The sequence below is a fragment of the Sciurus carolinensis genome, chromosome 9, assembly GCF_902686445.1.
Source record: "Sciurus carolinensis chromosome 9, mSciCar1.2, whole genome shotgun sequence".
Lineage (NCBI taxonomy): Eukaryota > Metazoa > Chordata > Mammalia > Rodentia > Sciuridae > Sciurus > Sciurus carolinensis.
Genome location: NC_062221.1, coordinates 61,500,006 through 61,519,251, shown reverse-complemented (window position 1 = coordinate 61,519,251; position 19,246 = coordinate 61,500,006).

The window sequence follows — 19,246 nt, the reverse complement described above, 5'->3', positions numbered from 1 at the left end:
GAGGAGAATGAGACGTGATACTGATCAACCTCAGCAGAGCACTGAGTTTGCCAATGCTTTCCCTTTCCTTGTCTCATTTAATTCTAATCAATCCTCCCATCAATTCTGACAGATGAACTAGGTGGTAGATGATCCTCTTTATGAGGCAATAACCCTGAGGATTACAAAGAAACTGATTTTATTACTTTGCTAGTGAACTCTAGATCCACTAAGCAAACACAGATTTCTCTGAATCCAAATTCAATTTTTCTTTCCAGTAGGTCATACTGTGAAAGTACTTTGTAAACTGCAAACTGCTGCCCAAATGTGCAGTTATCATCACTGCATGGATTGTTTCTGTCCCCTTTTTCTCTCTATATTCAAGGGTATACCTTCGTTTATTCAACAGACAGGCGTTAGACAAGACATGTTTGTATAGGTGGTACTTGTATGAGGTTACCTGTGAAGCTTCTCTACTAATTCATCAAAGAAATGAATTATACATTTAAATCCATGAAACCATTCCTGGAAATATAAGTCCTGATTTGCCTGAAATGCATCCTTGCCCGAGCTCAAGTTTATGTAAGGAGTCTAATGACTATAGCATATGACTCAGCATACTGCTGTCCAGAGGGACCTTCCCATGACTCTGTTTCTATTAGGTATCATATCTTTTTCTATAAGATGTATGGTGGATTTCATAATTGCTAGTAATTGAACAGACTATATAAAGGATAAATATAAGAGGTATTCAGCTATAAGAAAAACAAATATAAAAAGCAAAACCCCTGTGAATTGCAATGAGTATAGGAATCAGTGCCATCTTCAACTGCAGGAACAATTTCAACTGTGTTCAAATGAAGATCTAACTTTTTCTTCAAACACAGTGTTCTATATCCTGTCTTTAGCTTGGCATTTACTGCTGGGTTTACCATGGGCACCAGCTGTTCTCTACTATAGGAAAGAAGGCCAGGACTCAGTTGGAAACAATCAAAGGCTAAAATTCTACAAAGAATAAGTGAGAATCAGAGAACCAAGAAGACATCAAAGAGTTGTGAATCAATAAAATGGACAGTTTTGAATGAACAACTGAGTTTTGATCTTCCTTCTCTCAAGACTGTATTTAAATAGTATTTAGTAACAGAGAAAGTCTTTGCATTTGTAAGAGCTAGTAAGTATTTGGTTTGGAAGAATAAAAATTTATATTTCTTACTTTTCTGAAGAAAATTTTAATTTCCGATTTTCCAGATTTTAAAGTGCAGAGTGAGCATAGTTCGGTTACATATAACAAAAAATTATTTTTGCTCTTTTAAGTATGTTATGACCGTCCTTATTTTTGCTCATTTTCTCTCAACCTCAGTGTTTCTTTCCATTTTTTAAGACAAGATCTCACTCAATTGCTCAGGCAGGCCTCAAACTTGTGATCCTCCTGCCTCATCCTCCAGAGTAGCTGAGATTACAAGAGTACACAAACTTACCTGACTTCACCCTTGGTATTTCTTATCTTTTTATTGTGATATTGACAACTTTGAGCCTACAATGCAAACTGTGGTCTATAACCTTGGGAGCAAATGCATAAACACATAAAATTATATAATCAGTTTATGAGTCCCTATTCTTTGAGTCCAGTTGAAGAACTTTTATGGCACTTACAGTGTTCTTTTAATCCTCTGCCTGTCAAACTCAAATTCAACTTTTAAGACATAAGGTAAAAACGTCACCCCTGAGTGGTCTTCTTTATTTCTATCCCTCTGGGCAAGTTGACATTTATTATTCCCCACACTATTCTTGTATCTCTATTATTACCATTTATTTATTCTCCTTTCTTTCTTTCTTTAACATGTATTAAATAGACACCGTAAAACAAAAATGAATAAAACAATGCCTCCCTTATGGAACCCCACCTCACTAACAGGACTCATACAAATAGTGTGATCAAGAGAGGTAAGTACTAACATGTAGTGAAAGAAATGCAAAGAGAGTACAATGAAACAGATATTTGGCATTTCTCACAAATATTAATATTATTTATAGATAATTTTGCAATTTACCAAAAACTGCCCAACAATTCATCTTCATTTATCATCCCCAACTTTGCCCATTGTATTATTATTATTGACAGTTACATTTTATGGTTCATAGAATAAAGTAAAGGAAGAAAAAAATATGGAAAAGAATAAACCAGCAAGTAATTAATGAAATTAGAATCCAAACTAATATCTTCTGATTCCAAAGAAAATATTTCCTCCCAATCTATATTATTTTTCTATACTGGTTTAAGTTAGTATAATCCATGCATCCTTCTCCCTAATGAACTACAAGGTCATTGGATTAAGATAAACATCTTTTTTAAAATTTTACATTCTCTCTCTTTCCAGTCTCACCAAAAGCATTACCATATATATGGTTGATGTTTAATAATATTTGTATTGATCATCTAGATTGTATTTGTCCCAATGTACTTGATTCAATCCCTGGTTGGAAATGTAGATGCAAGTATTAATTTTATAAACATCCTATAATTTAGTAGGCACTAAATTAGGCATATTTACATATATTATCTCATTTAATTCCAAAACAACCTGAAATGTAGAGGTATTTATTTTATTACAGATGGGGAAACTAATACTCAAAAATCTAAGCAAATATGTCTGAGAGTACATGGCTATATTTGTAAATGGATATGCTAGCTAACATTTTCAGGCTAAAGTCAGCTGATAGACCTTTTGTATGTCCTCAGTGATTAATTAGGGGGTTCATTGTTTTGAGTAATAGTGTAAATGTTAGCTAAAGAGTGATCTAGAACTGAGATTAAATTTACCCAACAAGTCTTTCAACAAATATATAATTAGTGCCAGTATGTGTCAGGCATTTTTCAAGATAATGTGGATATGACAATGAGGAAATGACTTTTTTCTTTCCCTCATGAGTTCCCATTATAATAAAGAGAGCAAATAATAAGCAAGTGTATAAGTCCATACATGTGCCACATAGTTTCAGTGGGGGCAACTGAGAGGAGAAAAGTAGAATATGGACCTGGGAAGTATTGACAGGAGAAATTACAATTTTATTTAGGTGAAATTTAAGCAGAAAACAAAAGTGAATAAAATGAGTCATAAGTACATCTAGAAAAAAGTATTCAAGGCAGAAGGAACAAGTACAGGTACCTTCTGAAGGTTTCTAGAGAAAAGTGGACAATGATAGGTGATATGAACCAAAGACAAGGATAGGGGGAGCTTAAAAACATTATAGGTAATTTGGGGGGTCTACTATTTTGTTTTTGTTGTTATTGTTGTTTAGTTTTGTTTTAATTCTTCATAAAATGAAAGTTAATATTTCTTTTTTATCTTGAGTCAAACATAATATACATTGTAGGAATTGATTTCATAATTTGAATATTTTCCTAATTGTTAAACACTAAGAGGGAATATAAAGCAGTACTATATACAAACATTAAAATGAGTCTATTCTCTTAAGAAACATAATTTTATTTCCCACAGGTCTGGAATCTAGAAGTCTAAGATCAAGGTGTAGCAAGGTCAGGTTTTAGTGAAGACTCTCCCTGGTGACCTATGTGTTATGTCCTCACATGGCATTAAAGAATAGACTTTCTGGTGTCTCTTCTTATAGATACATTAATCTCATGAAAGCACCATATTTATGAATACATTAATCCTAAATATTTCCTGAAGTCCCTTTCCAAATACTGTCACATTGGGGGTTCAATATATGAATTTTGGGAGGACATAACTCAGTCCGTAGCACTTTGTAAAGCAGAAGACACATTAAGAAGGTATTACCATATTCTAGGTGAGATTTTCACAGTGGTTAAATGTGGGTATTTGTGGCAAATGTTTTAAGAATTGGTCAAATTATAAATGTATTTTAAAAACAGAGGTAAGATTTACTTATGGATTTGGTGTCAGGTAAATATGAAAAAAATGTGAGGAGCTAAGCATTTATTCAGTTGGATGGTTATTTGAGATGGGAAGATTATGAGAACTGTGGTTGGATGGGGCTGTTAATATCAGTTATTTCTAGATATGTTAATTTTGAGATGCCTTTTGGAGAACCCAATGGAGAGTACAAGTAAGTAGTTGTATATAAGAGATTAGAGTTCAGGAGAGAGGCCCAGACTGTGCTCAAACAGGGAGTTTATCAGGAGAGTGATTTTAGGGATAGGTATGATGTAGTCAGGGAGAAACAGGGAAAGGAAATAAGAAGGAATTAAAAGTGACATGATAGAACCCAGAAAGAGCCATACCTGGCCAATGGAAGAAGTTGCTTCAAATGTTTGGTTAAAATTACCAGCAGAGGTTATCAGTGGAGACCATGAGAAGTTCACTTTACTGAGGAAAAAGAAAGATTAATAGAGATGGGTTCAACAGAGAATGGGAGGAGAGAGCTTGGAGATGGTGACCTTGTGGCACAGTGATTTCTCACCTTCAGGTGGCTACTGCTGCTCTGTAGGCACTCCTAGTGTGTACATACGTTAAGATATGACGGAGTTGGAAACTTAAGATTTTACTACTAGTGTATTATGTGAATGAAAGATTATTTAGATATTACTGAAATCTATGATTTTAAATATTCATTGTCATGGACACACACACACACACACACACACTCATTCACTTGAAAGCTACTTTTCCTTTAAACTTGACTTGGCATTTATTCATTCAGTTCACATTTAGAGGTTGTTCCATGCATTTTATTGTGTTATTTACTAGACTCACAAATATGAGTCAAATAGAATAAAAGCACTTACAAATATATGTTAAAATATAACTAAAGCCAGCTGGAAAGTTTTGACAAATTTTGGGCAGAAGAGCCCATACAATTTACTCACAAAGTCTATTCTGCATTCTCAAATGGAAATGTTTTACTTCACATGAAATACTGCAAGTCTTGATTATTTGGTTTCCAGAATTACAAAAGTTTGGAAACAGAATATTAGATTGAGTTTGCTAATTCTAGGATAGATAACATATAGTAGTTTAATTGCAAATGAGGCAAGATATTTTAAAAATTAAGTGGCAGATGTAAGGAATCAATGTTAAAACAATGGGCCCATTTAGATGAGGGTAAACTTAATCTACAATTCTTAGGAGTCCCTGAAACAATGATCAATATTGCCAAAAGTCTCCAATTATATACAGAGTCATCTCTCAAGGAGTTGGAGTATCTAGAATGGTATGAGTCAAGTTAAATAATTTCATATTCAAATGTATTGACTAGACTTCTTTTTTCTTCATTCCTTTTTAAGGTCACTCAAATAAACTTGAGATATCTACAAAATTATTTAAAACTCATCTTGCAAGTGTCTTAAGTATTTGAAGAATTACTATATTGTTCTTAAAGAATGTCTCCCAGTTCTCAAAAATATTCTCTATAACTCAGAGTAAAATTCCATTCTTGAAAACAATACTATTTTGTCCACTTATTACTCTTTCTTTAAAATACATTATGATTGTCATGCTTGATAGAAGTGATAATTTTGTGACTTACATCTGATATCAGTAGCATCTTTTAGAAGACTAAAAATAATGTATTATTTCAGAAGACTAAATATTGTGATATACTTCAGAAATGTAATTATTCAAAAAATTTTAAAATAGATCTTCTCCTTAAAAGAAAACAAAGCAAACTGTTATTTACTGAGTACTTATCATCAGTTAGAGACTATGCTAACCTGTCACATCTTTTCTACACTTTATTTTATATACCTCAATATCTGATTATATACATTTTTTTAAAAACTGTAAATAGATATAAATTTGTCCCAAAAGAACACACAGGTAGTGTGCAGAATCTGAGATTTGAGCCCAGATATGTCTAATTCTGAAGACCTAATCTTTTCACATTGGTAGAGTAAATTTTTGTCATATGAAAAATTCAGAAAACTTTACTTCTAAATGAAGTCAGAAAAGTTGGATATTGTTATAGAATTCTTCTATTTATAGTGGTTCTCAAACTTTAGTATTCTTCAGAATTACCGGCAAGGCTTATAAAAACACTGATGTTGCCCCTCCCCTAAGTTTCTTATTCACTAGGTCTGTGGTGAAGTTGAAAATTTATATTTCTAAGAAGTTCTAGGTCATGCTGATGCTGTTGGTCTAGGAACACACTTTGAGAACTATATCTGATCCATTAATTCCTTCAATATTTCAACAGTGAAAATGCCCCTTTCTTCAAAGGTCACCTTAGGCCTACAGAGTTGGCCTTCTGAGGGAGGATCCAAGAATCCATATGTAACTGATGGTGATGCACTAAGACTCCATCTCACAAAGAAGACACTGTGAGGCTATTGAGACAATTTAGTGGAAGAATAAAGCAAGAAACCAAGTCAGAATCTATGTTTTGTTGGTCGTGGGCCTCTGCTATCTCATATTTTTCCCCATTCAATTCCAATTCATCCATTTTCTTTCAAAATTTTAACCCTGACATTTTGGGTAATATCTTTGCTTATTTTACTTTCACTTGGAATTCTGGCAGAGGTAATTAGTTTCTACTAAGGTAAAAATAGATCAACAGAAGTTAGTTTTTTGGAGGTAAAATAAAATGAGTCAAAGGGTTAGAACATATTTCCTCTATTTGAGTTAATTTTGTCTCAATACCCTCACTCTCAAAACTCCTCTTTTAAGATGAATATCTCAGAAACATACACTGTGCCCTCTTTTAAGGTGAATATCTCAGAGACATACACTGGGATGTGGATTCCACAGGCAAGTAATTTATTAAGGAAGAAGTCTCAGAAGAAAAATAATGAGTGGAAGATGCAACACAGGGAAATGACAGAAGCTAGCAAAGATGCAGTTCTAGACAAAGTACCAGCCTCCACTTGTAACTTCCCAGGAGCTCTGGAAAGTGAGTTATCCTTCAATGTTTGTCCCAGTTCGAGTCAAGGAAGCTGGACTTGTCTCCTCTCATATCTGTCAGTCCTTGTAAGGACCATGCTATAGGGATACGTGTTTTCAGTCATTTAGAGCTAAGACAAGAGAGTGCAGAGGCATGTGGCTGCTAAGGCAAGTGCACACACACACACACACACACACACACACACACACTGACAAAGGGATCGAAGTGACTCTCGGGGAGCACCCACTACACTCTACACCCCAGCTCTATCTTTCACTACCCTTAGTCCCACTGCTCTAAAGTCATACAACTCATAAGAAGCGGACAGATTTTACCTCTGAAATGCCTGCATTGTTTTTATTGCCTTTGCCACTCTTGAGGTTCAGGATCTTTCTGCCTCTTACATGGATAACTACAGTAGCCTACAAATATTTCTTTCTAACTGACCTCCTATTCTGATTAACTGTACACAAGGGATTTCTAGGAAGTGACTCAGTCATTTCTCTTCGTAAAACATAATTTCATTTGTGGGATTTATTTACTCGAAACTCTATTTCTCAACACTGCTGATAGAAGGAAGTCTGACTGCCTTATAAATTCAAGCAAGGTCCTCCACAATCCAGACCCACCCTATCTTTCTGGCATAGTGTTTCACCATACCCTCAAAGGTATTTGTATGCCAATCATTCCCAAAGCTGAAGCACTTTCATACCTGTGTGACTTTATTAATTATTCTGTCTCTCCCTGGTAGATTCTTACACCCATCTTTTTGGGGGTGTATCAGGAATTGAACTCAGGGGCACTCAACCACTGAGCCATATCCCCAGTCCTATGCTTAGCACTTTGCTTTTGCTGAGGCTGGTTTTGAACTCCAGATCCTCCTGCCTCAGCCACCCGAGTCACTGGAATTACAGGCATGCACCACTGTGCCTGGCCTCCTACTCCCATCTTTGCATGGGAATTTCACCTTCATGGTTCATATGAAATATTACCTCTTCTGTCCAGTCAGAATTAAATGCTTCCTCGCCACTCTTTGTATCCCTATTGCACATTTTATATCTCTAACGGCATGTGTGTCTTTATTCTATAGCATTGCTACATATAAATATGTACCACAAACTCTTAAGTTTCTTAAAACAGGGATTATGTCTTATTTTTTCATATATTCCTAGACCTTGCAAAGTTTTGCTTGAAACATAGAGCACTCTAATAAATAATTGTAGAATTAAATGTATAAACTCTGATCCCAATTGTTTGCATGTAAAGATACTGTATCAATTTGAAACAAAGGACAATAAGGGAAAAATAGATGTAGGAATCATGTAAACTAAAGAAAAATATATGTTCAATTTTTTTAGGAGGACATCTGGTTTTGTTTCTGGGAAATAGTCATACTTATTACATCTCACAATTTGCAGGGGAAGGGAAAGGATAGTAGAGAACATAGAGACATACTCTCTCCCCTTGCAAGGGCATGGAAAGTGGTAGGGATATCCAGGTGTGACACAGGAATTGCAAAGACATCAAGATGCCTTGTGCCTAGGGTAAAACTGTAGCCAACAGAAGAGGTGTGAATTCACCTTGTCAAGGGGTGAGGGTTCTCCATGGAATGACCATGATTCCTTTCCAGGCCAGTAAACCCATTGTTCCCACCCATGAGATAAATGATCAGAGGAGTTGCACTTTTCCCTCCCAAATAATTCAGAGTGAAGACCCACAGAGGGTAGCAAGAGAGAAAATAAGGTGTGACAACTCTCTATCACATAGTAGAAGGAGACCTCACCATCATCATAGTCTAAGAAAATCCCCACTCTCAGGACAGGGTCTGCATAGGGAGGGCAGTCATTAGGGAAGTAAGTGCCTAGTATTCTTCCCACTCCCCAATGGTACCCTCCAAAACTCATTCTGGGGGTGAGGTTACGCTACCTTTCTGCACACCAAGTCTTCACAGACACTATGGTCCACTTGGCTTTATCTTCCACCTCTACCTCCCAACAATGTCTCCAGCAATGAGGACTGGAGAGTCAAGGCAAAGGGAAACAGATCAAACTGCTCAGGGTTGTCAGGCAGGTCCTGTTGGAGGTAACCATATCACACTTGCCATAGATTATCAGACAGGATGAGACTGGTAACCGTGTCTGGATCCACATAAGCATTATTTCCCTTGGTTACTATCATGGAATATATGACATGACCATTTCATCTGTATGTGCTTCTACACCTGATTTTATAAATATAGACTGTTGCATGGTTAGCTAGATTGCATGTTCTCACATACTTGATATTTTATTTTGTTATAGTTGGCAAAAGGTACTGAAAGACAATTTTTTCACTTCAGTGTTCTCAAAGTACAGTTTTCTTGGGCTATTTTCCTTAAGTAACCATGAAATAGTCTTGTCTCTGGAAAAGTATGAATTAAGCAATCAGAAATGAAAAAAAAAATAGCTCCATCTGGGTGCTAACCATAACTGTTACATGAGAAGGGCTTTAATTTTTATTTTATGTTCATCATTTAGAACTATGAGATCAACACATTAAATATATATTCACCTAGATAGTAGATAGATAATAGATAAAATTCATGTTGGAAAAACAGTATAAGTGATAGGATTTTAATATTTTATAATAGTGCCTAATTATATCGAAAATATGTGTGATGGTTAATTTTAAATGTCAGCTTGCCTAGATTAAGGAATACCTAGAGAACGGGCAGAGCATATTTCAGGGTATCTGTGATGGTGTTTTTTTGAAGGACATTGGCTTTGAGTTGATAGACTGAGTGGGGAAGATCTGACCTCAATGTGGGTGGAGACCATTGGACAGGTTAGGGGTCTGCATGGAACAAATAAAGGCAGAGGAACGACTGTTTCCTTTCTCTCCTTCCTAAAGCAACAATGATCCTCCTTTCCTTAGTCATATGCCCTCCAGGCTTTCAGACACCAGGACTCAGACCAGTGGACCCATGGGTTCCAGGCCTCAGACCTCAGACTGAGAATTATATGAACTGAGTCATGCTATTGGCATCTAAGGCTCCCCAGTTTGCAGATGGTCTTTTGTATGACTTCTCAGCCTCCAGAGCCATGCAAACCAATTCTAATAAATCCAATTTCATCTACCTGTCTCTCTCTGTCTCTCATTCTTTTTCTCTCTGGAGATCTCTGACCAATAAGCAGGAACACAGAAAAATCCGTAAGTTTTATAGCAAATACCATTTGCTATGAGCCACAGTCCCTCAGATGCCCTCTGTCATAGAGTCCTTCTATAGCCAGTTCCCCACCTGCTGACGGCTTCCTGACTGAAGATATTCCCTGACCACTACAGCAGCTCAGCACAGGCTGAAAGTTAAATCTGCTGGAGATTCAATACCCACTGAGTAGTTCATCCAGGCTAGAAGTCAGTGCATAAATACTCCATAATATCTGCTTTTCAGTGGAACCATCTTGAGACATGTTTCACTCAATTTCTCAGCAGGTGACAGAGAAAATGAGCCCAAGTTAATGAGAGTGAGAACTTATTCATGACTGTTTTCTGCTGGCTTTCCTGCTTTCCTGAGTAATCCCCACTCTATTAGTGCTTCCCAAGGCCATTTTGCAAATAAACTACTTAATACCTGAATCCTCATCTCGGAGTCAACTTTTGAGAGGATCCAAACTTAGAAAATACCTGTAAAATATTTTTCCAACATTTGTGGCATCATGGATGGAACTGTAGGATATTATGTTGAGTGAATTAAGCTAGACATAGAAAGACAAATAGAACATATTCTCACTCACAGATGGAAGCAAAAGAAGTTGGATTCAGAGTAAAAGAGTGGTCACAAGATGTCAGGAAGGGTAGAAGTTAGGCAGGATAAGGAGAGGCTAATAAGGGTGCCAACAGAGGAATTACTCCTACTGCTGTGACATAGTAGCATAACTATAGTTTTAGCAAATTGTTTTATATTTCAAAATAATCCAGAGTTTGCAGTTTTCCAACACATCAAAATGGTAAGTATAGGAGGAGATAGAAATGTTAGTTATTTTGATTTGATAATAACATGTTATACACATATATCCAATTATCATACTGTACTTCACAAATATATGCAAATATCATCTGTTGATTTAAAATTTAACAACTTAAAAAGTAAATGTAATAATAATAAAAATTGATCTGTGTAAAATTTTTGAAAGATTAATATTCATTAGTTTTGGTAGTAAGTCATGGATATATGTTAAGATGGCCTGAATCTTTAAAGCTTTCAAAAATTCTTAGAAGTTTTGCTAAATATTTTAAATGTGATATTAATTACAGGCTAATAAGACAGGGTCATAGAAATGATATTATTTCTAATATGAGAAACATATTTAAATGTATATTGTATAGAATGGAATATTATTTGGCCATTAAAAGAATGACTTTATGACACTTACCAGTAAATGGATGAGTCTAGAGACCATCATTGCTAAGTGAAATAAGTCAAACCCCAAAACCAAAGGTCAAATGTTCTCTCTGATTTGTGGATGCTAACACACAACAAGGGTGGTCAGGGGGTAGAATAGAAGTTCAGTGGATTAGACAAAGAGGAATGAAGGGAAGGGAGGGAGGATAGGAATAGGAAAAACAGTGGAATCTGACATAACATTCCTGTGTACATATATGAATACACCACAGTGAAACTCCACATGATGTACAAACACAAGACTGGGATCCCAGTTAGAATAAATATACTCTATGATGGTATAAATGTATCAAAATATACTCTATTGTCATGAATTTCTAAAAAGAACAAATAAAATACATATTTTAGTCTTAAATATGTTTCCCTAACATATCACTTATATTTCAAGAGCGACTTATGAGATAAATATTAAAGTATAGGTAAACTATTTTGCCAGGTAGAATAATACACACATACACAAATACATATACTAAACTACTGTAATGTGATTTAATTTAGCTTTATTGAATTACTAACTTGTTTTATTGGTATTTTTCTTCCTTTTTCTTAGAGACCATTTTCTCACATTATATGTGTTATCATTTTTGGTTATTTTCTTCTAGATGAAAATAGCAAACTCTCTTTGGCTCAAAGTTTTTGATATTTGTTATAGTAACTATTATTTGCAAACTTAAAAGCATATATAAGTTAAAAAATGTCTTTTATAAATTTTAATCTACTTGTATTCAATTATATTAAATTTATACCATATCATCATTTGCTCTTTTGACATTTAGTATATCATTTTCACTGATTCAATTACATGATAGGAAGTTTTATCAAACTATAACTATTGTGATCAAGTTATCTTCTAATTTCAATAGTAAACCATTAGCTGAATGTATTTATATACAATTTATAATAATGCAAAGTGAGAAAAATGTGAAAGAATATTAACGCGCAATTTAGTTCTCAAATATGTGAATCTCAGAATTAATTATAGCAAATGAACATTTTCTAATGAAAGACTAGATAAGAGATTATTTTGCACTGCCTACTTGTTATGGTCTGGATGTGAGGTGTCCCCAAAAGCTCACATGTGAGACAATGCAAGAAGGTTCAGAGAAGAAACGATTGGGTCATGAGACCCTAAACCCAAACAGTGAATTAATGAGGTCATGGGATTAATTTAGGGGTAACTGAAGGCAGTTAGGGTGTGGCTGGAGGATATGGGGCATTGGGAGCCTGGCTTTGGGGTATATATTTGTATCTGACAAAAGGAGTCTGTCTCTCTGCTTTCTGATCATTATGTGAGCTGCTTCCCTCTGCCACACTCTTCTGCCATGATGTTCAGCCTCACCTTGAGCCCTGAGGAATGGAATCTGCTGTCATTGGATTGAGACCTTTGAAACTGTGAGCCCCCAAATAAACTTTTCCTCCCCTAAAAGTGTTCTGGTCAGATCCTTTTCTCACAGCTGTGAAAAAACTGACTAAAACACTATTTCAGCTTAAATATTTTTTAAGGAAGAAATTTGCTGGGGAAAAAACAAAAAACAAAAAAACAGGACTGGGGATGTGTCTCATTGTAGAGCATGTGCTTAGCATGCACAAATCCCTGGATTCAATCTTCAGCACCCATACAAAAAAGATGTTTTTTATTTCTAAATTTTAAAAAGAGATTGCTTTCATTCCCACATTTTCTAAATAATTTCTACAAATCAACATAGTTTTATTTTTTCTCCCTGAAATTTCAAAGTAATTCTAAAATACATTTGGGAGATTCCTCATGAATACATTCTGATATATTCCCAACTACCCTGCTTTGTTATGCATATATTGAGCACATTTATAAACAAGTCTCTTAGGCCATATAAAAAAGAATAAAGTGTGATATCTGCTCCTGTGTAGGTTATGATGCATTAGGAATGATAAACTGGAACATGAAAAACTACTATAAGTCCTCCTGTAAGGGCTGTATGAACAAAGGAATTCTAAGAATGTCAGAATTATTTCTAAATGGGTAACACAGGAATTCACAAATAAGGAGGCATTTGTGCCAGCACTGGAAAATCAACAGAGTTTTACACAGAGTGGAGCAAGGCATAATAAGGGGATAAAAGCAGATGCCAAGGCTTGGAGGTGAAAGGAGGCAACCCAAAGAGAAGAGCCAGTGGCTTGATAAGTCTTTAAGTGGTGGGAAGAAGAGATCAACGAACAGACGTTGCTAAGTGTAGAGTGATATAACATTGGAGAACTTAGAGGACTTTAATTTTAGTATCAATCTATCAAAGTCAGACTACTGCCTGCATAGGTCAAACACAATTCCAGGATGTGAGACAGTTGGAGTGCTTCTTGAGATTGCTGGAATCATGTAAGATATTACTAGTGCGGTGGAAGAGACACAGAGCCTGGCTGAGTTGGTTGCTAGCTAAAATTAACCCCTCAATTCCTTGTAGAGAGTGTGTAAGTCAGAAATTTATTCAAATGCCATAGTTAGTTGAAATCATTTGTTACAGAGGAATTACAATGTCTGGACCAGTTTATTTGCTTCTTTTGAGCAGTCTTTATGCATGAATGCACACACACACCCATATACATACATACATATACACACATACATGTACACATATATATATACACACACACACGTAAGCAAACATGCATACTCTACTGCCAAATCTATCATATTGATTATATTTAGATAAGCTATCCTTCATATCATTACATAAGTAGTACAAAAAATTAATTCAATAAAGAGAAAGTATAAATCTTGTTTCATATATCATAATTAGGAAAAATTCCCAGAAAAAGAAACTAAATAGTTCAGTTAGTTCCTAGAAGGTATTCTGTGGTAGATTACTGTTAGGTAAATCCTTTCCAAGAGTTCTGCAAAATTTAGATCGATGTGTAAAATGCATTTTGCAAGTTAAGTGACAATATCTGTCATTTACAGAATGTTGATCTTAACAGACTATGCTGTCCAAGGTGTCCTTCACCCAAGAGTAAGAAATACAGTATAAAACCAGTACCCTAGAACTAAAGCAAGATGATTTACTGGAATGGGGAAAAGTTTAAAGAGCACTTGAGGGTAACAGTGAGTTTTGTTCAAACAATGGCCTCGTGTGGAAGGACAGCTAAGTAAAGTGTGTGGTGGCCTGTGTGGTGCTGTGTGTGTGTGTGCCGGGGCGTGGCTGGAGCACTGTTTGCACACACTGAAAGACATTGTTACTCTTGTGATTGTGTCACAGTAACTGCTGACTTTTATGATGTATACTTGGATCTTCTAAAATTTCCAAGGGTGTGCAGATCCAAATTTCAGTGCTAAGAAGCATGTCATGACACCAAATCGTGATGACACCATCTTGCTAACACTTGGGATTGTGCTATCATTTACTCATCTCCTGACACACCCAACAACAGAGGTGGGAAAAACAAAGTCCACCAGTTAATATATCACAGGAAGAATGGTCATGTTATTTTCTACTTGTATTACCCTGTTATGTATGTTAAACTGTGGACACTTCACTGAGTTCACATTTCATGATCATACCCAAGTTCTCTGTGGCTTAACACAATAAAAAGCATTAGACTATAATAGGCAGACTATTATAATATATTATAATATGGCAGGCAGAGTTGGGGACTCTTCTCCAAAAGTTTACCCAGTGATTTAGATTCACTCTAGTATCTTTTCCATGCCATTGGTACTTTCAGTGCTTCACTGATTGCTTTCTAATAAGCCAGGAGATGAAAGACATGAGAGAGGATGCAGGGAGTCTCATGAAAATGGTTCTAGTAGTATTAGGTCACCCCTAGTTTAATAAATAATTCCCACACAAGTTCCATTGACCTGAAGTCAGTTCCATGGCTCCTCCTGATAGGAGAGGAGTCTAAGAAATATAATCTAGTTTTGGGTCAAGGATGGAAAAACTTCATGGGATTTAGTGAACATATTGTGTGATATGTTTCTGGTTAGAGGTGGCTACTTTCATAGTACACTATATTTGGAATATTCAGTTTAAGACATAGTTTACTCAGCATAGGTCAGAGAGTTGTGTCAAGTTAGGGCTAGTTTTTCCTAAGGAGGATGCTAAAAATCCAAAAATGTTCCCCCATAAGGAAATTTACCAGGGTGGTGAGAGTCATAGAAAAGTGCAATATACAGGGTGAAAATTTGAATGGACTGAGGATTCTTACTGTTAAGAAGACAAGAAAGGTGACATGTGGAAGACATATTTGATTTAGTACATGGAAATTCAGTTAAAAATTATAAATGATAGGCAAAAGTTCCATAATACATATTTAATTAGAGCTGCAAAAAAGTTAAAAATTTATGAATGTTGAGACATTATTTTGGACCACATGGTGCTCTGGGTCATTGCACACTGAACTTTGGTACCAGCTGTCAGGGGTCTGTGGTAAAGATTAGGCACTAGATGGAAAACTGAACCAGCCAATCTCTCAAACTCCTTTTGGTCCTGAAATCTTCCTGTGTCTGACTTTTAACTGTGATACCTTGCTGTGAATCTTGACCAAAGAAGTTTGCTGAAGACATCTCCCCTTCACCCTTAAGTCTGAAAACCATTTAAATACATTATTCCCTATCTCAGACCATTTATTTGACATCACCATAAAGAGGTCTAATTTTATTTGACATATTTTAAACTTATTTACAAATGTCATCCAAATCATTGTCCTTTCATATATTTTATATTTTATATCACAGAAGAAAGAATCTGGCTTCTTATAATAAAGAGTAGCCCTGTGTTTCATTTCAGGAGGCAATTCACTTACCGGCTTGCAGTCATGTTCTGCAGCTGTGTATTAGTACTCCCAGAACGACCTACCAAAATCAGTGAATCCATTGTTACAGTGAAGTTTCTCTAATCCAGTTGTTTTCTCCAAACATCTTTCCAGCAGTTTCATTTTTCAAGGATTGATTCCACATCTCAATATTTCATACTTTGAAACATTTCTGATAAACATTTTTTTCTTCCAAGGTACTGCATTCCAAATTGAATATTGATCCCCTTCAATCAGTTTTGTAGTCATCAACAACATCTGAACCCTAGGAACTGGCACAGTATGCAATTCTACATGTTTTCTTCATGAGCTCTCTCCAGCAGATTTGAGTTTTTGTAATTAATGTAGCTTTCTGCAATGAAATATGGAGACTGCATTGTCATATATACCATTTGCCAACAAACTTCTATGGACCCAATGGCTTCTTAAGAAGAAAAGTAGGAATGAATTGCACTTTTAAAAACTTATTCAGATGTTAGAAATTCTTAGTCTATGGCTACCTTGCTAACAAATATCAAATATCTTTATTTTTCCTTGAGTACTAGGAGTCCTCAAGTGGAGTTGTTCTGGGCTTTATTATGGACTAATTTTTTATTGTAAGAAAGCAAAGTGCAAAATTATCAATAGTAAGGCACAGGGGGACAGAGCTGCTGAATTTTAATTGTAATTGTAACTGAGTTATAATATTTTTCTGAATTCTGTACATCCAAGAAATTATGGATAGAAAGAGATGTTGAAGGAAAGGTACCTGTTGTGTGCATTGTGGAAGGCCCTCCATCACATGCTCTATATTTTTCAGTCTTTCTTTCTGTAACTCTCTTAGCAACAATTTCATACTTGCCAATGTAGTTCATTACTGTGCCTGAAAACTAATGTTTTAGAGGCTTTTCCACATATTAAACCAAAATGTACCTGTAGCTAGTTCTGTCCCCTTGAATCACTAAAGTAAATTTATAATTTTGTGTCCAACTAATAGTTTTATAGGAACAAGAAGGTTGAAATTAATGTAGATTACTGCACTCATTTAAACTAGTTATTAAATTCATAGTTTAGTAGGAACAAGAAGGTTGCAATTAATGTAGATTACTGCATTCATTTTAAACTCGTTACTAAACTATGAATTAACTATGAATGTCCTTTTTAATTTTATTATATTTAGCAGAAAATATTTTTAGAATCTGCATAGTAGAGTTACTTGCTCTAGAAACTCTATTGGCAGTATACAAACTAAATGCATGAATGATGTGACTGCTATATTTTTGTTGAGAAATTAAATAGCAAAATCTAGGTATAATAGCCTGTGTATGGCACAAGTAATGTTTTTCTTTTATTTTGAGAATTATTTGTTTACTACTTTATATGTATTTTTAAGCATTTCTCTTTCTCTCTCATTTTCTTAGTTATGATTCTTCCCTTTCCCTTCTGTTTGATCCAAATGTAATCAGAGTTAGAAAATTTGCCTCTGCTTTACTCTATATTATGAATTAATAAACTCAAATGGATTAACTAATAAATGAGTTTCATGAAGGTACTGAACATCTGCCTCATAGAGTCTTTTTTCACTTCACTTCTGTTCACTTTTATCCCAGGATAATTTTTTTCCCCTAATAGGGTAGTTTGGCAACTCATGAACATCTTTCCCTTGAAAATCACCAATCTATTCTGAATTCACACTAATAGCAGATTCCCAATTACTCTAGAATCCCCCTAATAGAAAGCCACTGCTATTTGGTTCTTTAATGTATTCCAAAAACCCACGTTGAAGGCTTGGTCTCCAACCTATGGCACCATTGCAAGATAGTGGAACTTTAAGGAGTTAGCGTCAAGTGGAAGGAGGTTAAATATTTGATGGCAAGTCCTTGATAGAATACTGGGGCCTCAGCTCCTCCTCTTACTCTCTCATTACTTCCCAGACACCAGAAGGTGAGCAGCTTGCTTTACCTCATGCCTGCATCAAGATGTGCTGTCTTGTCACAGGTTCCAAAACAATGGACCAATGAGCCATAGACTGCAACCTCCAAAACTGTGAGCCAAAATAAAAATTTCCTTTTCTTGAGTTCATTTTCTCTGCTTTTATTTTTTGCTTTTTTATATGTATAATAATGAAAAGTGAACCAATACAGTCACTCACTGGGATGCCTTTAGAGTTGAATATTTCCAGAATTTTGACTAAGACTTATGTTCTTGGACACTGACTTCTGTCCAAAATCAGCTTCTGCTGCTAGGTTAGATTACTTGACAATCTATCCAAGGCATAAATTCTTTGAGGTACAGAATGTGCTTTATTTTTGTGAGCAAATTGTGAATTTAAAGTTTATCAAACTATTTGACTTATGCAAAGAATCAATTAGACTCAAGTATCCTGAGTATTTTTTATTCTTAGTAAGTTTCAAGAATCAACAAATGACCACCATCTATCTGTCACAACTTATGGTTATTACATCTTTTTGCATGAAAAGGAAAAGACTATGAACATGAAGCTTCTCATATAAAATAAAATCTCTTAATATATATAAACTGTTTGGTTTTTAAAAAGTGCTTTTTACCTAAATAAAATTTCAGGTAAAGATGTTGATATTAATGTGAATTTGATCTTGTTTATCATATGGCTCTTTTTGGTGGTCCTTCACTGACACAGTTATATAAAATATCTTTCAGTAACCTTGTGTAGTACATTAGATTATCAAATTTGAGCCTCCCTTCTGGGCACACTGTCTCCCAAGATATTTTATGCACCCTGTCAAGATTGTTAAGCACTGACATTTCATATTTATCCTGAAGAGTGATGCCTCCAGTTCTGCTTATTCTTTTATTTGAGAATTTATTATAGCACACACAGAATAGTTGATTGTCATCAAACATTTTGCAAAAGGATAATGTGAAAGTTAAAGGAAAGGACACAGAAAAAGATGGATCAACATGACCGTGAAAGACAGATTAGGAAAATAACATCTGTTAAGATCTCTAACATCTTTAATGAAGAAATTACATTCAATTGTATATATGTTTTTTAGAACTCTTTTTACTATCTTTGCAAAAAAAAAACAAAACATTATTTTAAAATGCAGAAAAGATGTTATTAAAATCCTCAGTCCAAGATTCAGTCCTAACACATTCTGATCCATTAGTAGCTTAAATTATTTGACTTTTTTGAGAAACATAGGCTCCATATATCATTTGATAACT